The sequence below is a fragment of the Crassostrea angulata genome, chromosome 2 (assembly GCF_025612915.1).
Source record: "Crassostrea angulata isolate pt1a10 chromosome 2, ASM2561291v2, whole genome shotgun sequence".
In the NCBI taxonomy this organism is placed as follows: Eukaryota; Metazoa; Mollusca; class Bivalvia; order Ostreida; family Ostreidae; genus Magallana; species Magallana angulata.
The window spans coordinates 62,460,885-62,467,955 of record NC_069112.1 but is presented as its reverse complement, the minus strand read 5'-3'; positions in this window follow the sequence as shown (position 1 = coordinate 62,467,955).

Below are 7,071 nucleotides of genomic sequence, written 5' to 3'. Positions count from 1 at the left end.
AGGGTGGTGTCACAGGCTCCTTCTTGAAAGTTAGCTCCTGAAAAGGCGTGGGCTCTGTCGGATGGGCTCTGTCGAGTTTGGGGCGCAGACCTCCTCTCTCTTTTCAAAATGAAGTCGCGAGGAGATACCGAAGTAAAATCCCCATAGCGACAATCGCCGCTATGATAATGGCGGAAAGCCATATCAAACGCTTCGTTCACTAAAAATAGTAAAAAATATATTACTTCACTGTGATGAGAATGTATGGTTTTTAAAGCCATATCAAAGACTTCCATTACATATAGCATACACAAATAAAAAAAAAATGTATTTTTATTCATGTCTGTTTTTAAAAGCATCACCAAACGTTATAGTTTATAATAAAAAAATATTTTTAACGTTTAAAAGCTTTAAAAAAATAAAATCACTTACTTGTTTTGTTCCTATGCTCAGTTCATGCAAAAACAACAACAAATTACAACAACAACAATAAAACAAACACGAACAAATAAAATAAAAACAACTACAAAACAACATGCAGTCATACTTTAAAAAATAATTATTTATTTCTGCGCCATTTCAAACATCGTTACATTATCATCATCATCATCATCATCATCATCATCATCATCATTTTCACATTCACTAATGTGCCGAGTTACGTGTATGTGTTTTCGTCTGGGATTAAAATTTCTTTTAAACATGTACCAGTATATAAAAAAAACATGCTTATAATTAAATGGGTACAAAAAATAATATGTAAAGCAGTGTGTCGTGTTTCGTACCGCGAGACTCGTTGTTTGCCGATCCATAGTGTTGATTCCAGTTTGTATGTCAGCAGTCGTTGAGTCCGTCAAATTTGAGGTAGAATATAAACAAGTATTCCTTCTAAAGGAATGATCGGCAATAATGATATATAAATAGCTAGAAGCAATTAACATGATCATTTGGATGTAAACTATTTAAATAAGTACTGTATTTTTACAAAATATAGAATATTTTGAATCTGTACACCATAATTTCATCATTATAAACCGTCAACAAATTAAATTTTGAAATAAATTTGGGGAAAGCCGTTCGTAAACTGTTTGTCTAGTTTTATATTGTTATGGACTTGATCTTTTATAAACAATAAAAGACTTTATTATCAATGTAAATTAGCTGCAGATCTGTAGCTTTCTGGTTGAAAAAATTCGGATAGACAAACCAGAGAGCTACAGTTCCAAGCGTTGTAAAAACCTCCGATTTACGCCGCCGTTTTTGTGTCGCTCGCTTCGGGAATTATATCCGACTTTAAAAGCATTCAACCGCCTAAAAAATTGGATTTATTAATTAAACATATAGTTTACCCTAACTCTGCTAACTTTGTTTTCCTTTCAATGGTTCACAACGGCCATCCTTCGCCTTGGAATGTCATCGTTTTAAAAAACTCGCCTTATGACAACCATGTTTACCTAGTAGCGAGATCTCGGGTGCGTCGATTTACCCAAATGGACCCAAATGGCGATTAAAGTGGAAAACAATTATAATAAAATCCTTATTACTAATATTATCACTTGTTTTAGTCGTTTCATGGGGTTGTTGGCCGTTATTAAGAAAAATAAAGACCCAAATGGCGATTCAAGCGGAAAACAATTAAAATAAAATCCTCATAATTTAGGGAAATTTGGAAAAATAAAAGCCGAAGGTCCAAAACAATAATTAAAATTATTCCAGTATATCTTTAAAAATTGTTTTTGAAAAATAAAGATGAGCATTTTATCTCGATTTGTAAAAGTATATAATGTATGTAATTACATGTATATTCAAATAATATAAATATATATATTATATAAAAATAAAACAACTTTTTAAAATAATTTTAATTATTGTTATGGACCTTCGGCTTTTATTTTTCCAAATTTCCCTAAATTATGAGGATTTTATTATAATTGTTTTCCGCTTGAATTTGGGTTCATTTGGGTCCATTTTGGGTAAATCGACGCACCCGAGATCTCGCTACTAGGTAAACATGGTTGTCATAAGGCGATTTTTTTTAAAACGATGACATTCCAAGGCGAAGGATGGCCGTTGTGAACCAATGAAAGGAAAACAAAGTTAGCAGAGTTAGGGTAAACTATATGTTTAATTAATAAATCCAATTTTTTAGGCGGTTGAATGCTTTTAAAGTCGGATATAATTCCCGAAGCGAGCGACACAAAAACGGCGGCGTAAATCGGAGGTTTTTACAACGCTTAGAACTGTAGCTCTCTGGTTTGTCTATCTGAATTTTTTCAACCAGACAGCTACAGATCTGCAGCTACAATGTAAATGTAATTGTCGTCCTTTAATTGTGTATTTTGTGAAATTGTATAGATGTCGCTTTATATTTGTCACGTGATCATTGTCTTTATAAATGTTGATTATCATGATATTTGATTATTCTTTGCTTTGCTCGGTTCTGAATAAGAGCTCAAGTTTCCTGAATAAGGAACAAATGAAGTCCTGAATAAAGGCATGGTCAATTAGCCTGAATAAGGCTGCGACTATTCAATTTACAACTGATTAGCCTGAATAAGGCATCAGCTATTATTATACCCCCGCAAACGAAGTTTAGGGGGGTATATTGGTTTCACCCTGTCCGTCTGTCTGTCCGTCCGTCTGTCCGTCTATCTGTAGACGCAACTTTGTCCCCCCTATAGAATTTTTTATTACTGCATGGAACAGTTTGAAAATTTGTACATATGTTGAACACCATCTGAAGATGTGCACCTGCAATTGTTTTTTTAAGATCAGACAAGATTTAATGATTTTATGACAGTTTTCATTTTCCTTATTCTATATATTGTACACTGATGTTGAAAAGTAAGGGAGGTAATCCTTACAGATTTTATTAATTAATTAATAGTATTAAAACACTCTAAAATATATTCACATAAATGCATCCAGATGGAGGTTTTTGTATTTATGTCTTAACTAAATATTTATTTTTTATATGTATTCTATCAACTGACAGTGCAAAATTTTTGTTTGTCAATGATAAATTCTTTGGGGCTAATAAGAACATCAAAGACAAGTGTGGCTGAATTCATTTGTCCCAAGGGGGCCAGTATCTGAGCCATGGTTTAGATGGAGCATTAATTGATAATCTGTAAAATGGGCGGTGGTTTTGGGGCTATTTTAAAACTGTTTCATGTAAACCAAAAGTTTCTATCATTATAAGGAAATAAATAATATCATTATTATAATAAAGAAGTTAGCTATTTTTATACTCCCACAAACCAAATTTAGGGGGTATATTGATTTGTGGGTTAAACCAAAAGTTTCTATCATTATAAAGGAATAACTTAGCTATATAATTAATTTATTTAAAAAGAAATTAATTATTTTGCAAAATGATACTTAAAAGCTGTTTATAATATTGATATCAAATAAACTGACGAAGTGGCCATAAACGGCATTAAATAATATAAATAAAATTCAAAATCATTGATCATGATGTTTGGAAAATTCAAAATCATTGATCATGATGTTTGGAGAGTTTAGGCAATTTAAAAATTGTTTGTGATATCAAATTTAAAAAAAATATAAATGAAGGAAGTAATCTGCAATTTTTTTTATAGATTCTTCATGTTTATATAATACATGTATATATTTTTTTATGTCATAATGAACAATAAAAACAATTTGTAAGTATACTTTTGCAAACTTTATATTTCAATCAAAATGTTGAAAACTTTGTAATTGCTAATACCCTCTGTGAGCTACATTTCTCATTAATGAATGAAAAGAGTCCTGATATCAAAGAAAAGAGAAGGAGAATTAATGTGTCCCAATGGAGCTATTATTTGAGCCTTAGTTTGGACGGATCTTTTCCTAATGTGTTTCATACACATTAATTCATCAATTGGTATTCCAAACTGATCTGCAAAAAATATATAATCATATATTAGGTGTATAAAAATGTATAGTTTTATTTCTTTTCTGGTGATGTTTTTGAAATATTTTTCAGTTTAAACCAAAGTTAGATGTATAATATAGATTGAATTAACCTTACATTGGATTGTTTTTAACCATCTAGAAATAAGTATATAATTATAATGTTTACTTGTATAAGTATATATGATAAGGTCATGTGTATATTTTATATATGGTAAATAAGTAGATAATTCAAACTTATTTTATAAGAGTATCTCTGATGACACTATTATATCAATCAGGTTTCAGCCAGGCTTTGAATTCTCACAGGATTAATTAAATTATCAAACTTGGAGGTAGAGAAATTATGATTCCCTTTTGCTTTGTTAATGGCTTTCTTAATGCCACAAAATTATTACAGTCTGTTACACCTGTCATTTGCAATTCCTTTGCAATTTCCAACTCTTTTTTCAAACAGATCTCTACAAGTGAGATATATTAAATCTTAACTGGGCACTGTAGAAGAAAGAATATCATACACACAAGGACTTTTTAAGTACATATGTACTAAGAGGTGTATATTTATAAGGAATTTGTTAACCTACACTTCTATATTTCCTTGAGGATACAATTCCTCCAATAATTAAAGCATTTCCATTTGTGTCTGTGAAATGAAGACCTTCAAGACTGAGGAGCAATATTGAAGATATTCATTATGAGCATGGTAAGTATTAACTTTCATTGATACATTTATTTATCAATCTATTAAAAGAACATATTGGTTTATGTATATATATATACACATGTATATATATGATGTGGTAGAAAATGAAGATACTGTAATTTGCTGTATGTCAACATAAGGAAATGTAAAATTGCAAGAAGATGTCATTTTAGATCTAGCATTCGGTTTTTTGAGAGACGAGAGCTATATGAATTTAAATCATGATAAAAATTCTGTTTTTACAATTTTACTTTGAATCATTTTGCAATTTTATATTTTTACTATCAATTTGATGTAAAATAGCAGAATTGTGGAATTAGAGATGAAATCAATTAAGTTAAAAACACATTGACACATTTTTTAAATGAAAGAAATACAGCAATATCTGGTGTTATCAAATTAAGGGAGTTCAAGATAAATGTGAGTGAATCCTTTGCTTTGAAACAAGGTGGAACTTTACAGATATCATTATTTATGTCAATTATTTTGAGGACTGAATGCTTTACAAAAGATCTTGATATGATATGTGTAATTAAGATAAAATCAAAATGCTTGTATTTGATACATGAAAGTGTTGCCTTTCCCAATTAAGGAGCATTAAACAGGATAAAAGAAAGAATTGATAATTATAAACACTGCTTTACGCTAATTCACTCTGTGATCAAACTGACGAAGAAACAACTCTGAAGAAATAAAGGAAGAGGACTTAAAATTTTACAGGTAAGGCAGAATACTTTTATCATGTACTGGGTATTAATTAATCTCTCAGCGAACTAACTGATACTACTATCTTAATCGTAATGATTTACTATTTATACATTTTTAAGCACTTTTGATAACATAGAAAAATATTTAATTTAGAGAAGATTGGTGAAAATGTTTGGGACACTGATAACATATAAGAGATATTTAAATTAGAGTAAATTAAATGTTTGAGACATTAATAATTACTTACTGGTACATTGATTATTACTGAGAATATTATTTTAATTTTTTTTTTCTTTTTTTTTATAAAATTCATCAGTGCTGTTTCTGGAATATACGACATGTAGATTAAAATAAATGATTGACTGATTGAAAAATATTATGGTAATATACAAATAAGCCACTTTTTTACATCTGTCTTTCAAGACCTTAATATAAAAGACTAAAAACTTAAAAGAATTGAAAATAAAATTGTAACTAGAATCTGGTGATTGAATTTAGCAAAAATATATTATCAGTATTCAATAGTCTATAAAAGTTAGCATTCAAACAGATTTAAAAAGAAAAAAAAAAATTTCCATATGTTACATTTTTTAATTTTTTTGGGTGTGGAATAAGAGTGGGTGTTATTACTATTTAAAGTAATATACGTATAAATTTGTATGAATTAAATTTAAAAAATAATTTATTGTATTATTGACCCCACTTTTTTTTTTTTTTAGAAAAACTTTTAAACAACTAGTAAAAATGATAAAACATGAAATAAATTGATTGCTAAATATTCAATTGTGAAATCATTTTCTTTTTGATTTTTATTAATAACAACATTTTTGGGTTGTAGATTCTAAAGAAATGGCGTCCAATATTACTAAAGACCTTCCGTCCTTCTTACAAGAAATCATTTCGGAGATCGATGTTGAGTTGAAGGCTGCTTGTTATGACATAACAATCGGACAGATGAAGAACGCTCTGAGTATTATTGAAAAAGTGAGAAGAAAACTCATGGTGTTGCAGAAAAAATCTGAAATTTATCACAAAGAAATAACAAAGGAAAAAGTGGAAATTAAAAGATTACAAGACATGGTGGCCAGCCTAAGAAAAGAAAAAAAGAAACTTCAGGAAGAGCTTTCTACTGTGGGCAAAGAACTGCAAGATTTGCAAGATTTCGAGTCAATTGTATCCGAACTTGATACAAGCCAGCCAGCATCTATCGATGAGGATGAAGTTATGGTCAGCCAACCAAGTGAAAATGTATAGAACATGACAAAAGATATAACGATAAAGCTAATTTGGACGTATTTGGTGTATTTTACTTGTGCGATACATGTATGTAATTCGGTCATTCTTCCTTTAACTGGACATGTGTCTGCTTTGTCTGCATCTTTTCATGTTTTATAAGAAGAAAATAACTAGATTAAATTGGAAAGTTGTGCTGTAATTGTTTTCTGAATCATTAAAATGTGAAACATATTTTCTCAATTTTGTTTTATTTCATGAAATAGAGCAAAAAGTATTGCCCTGTCCACATTTTATCATTTATTCTATGGAGTCATTAATAAACTTGATGGCTTAATAAGTTTTTTGGGATGTATGGGTATTTTTGTACCTCTGAAATTAAAATGTACTATATATTTAATTAATATTGAACATTAATATTTGACCAATGTTTAAAAAACAATTCTTTTTTTTTTCATTTCCACAAACTACATGTATCAAGAAATATGATCCCCCTTTTTTTAAAATGAGAGGGCCATGAATCTTTATAG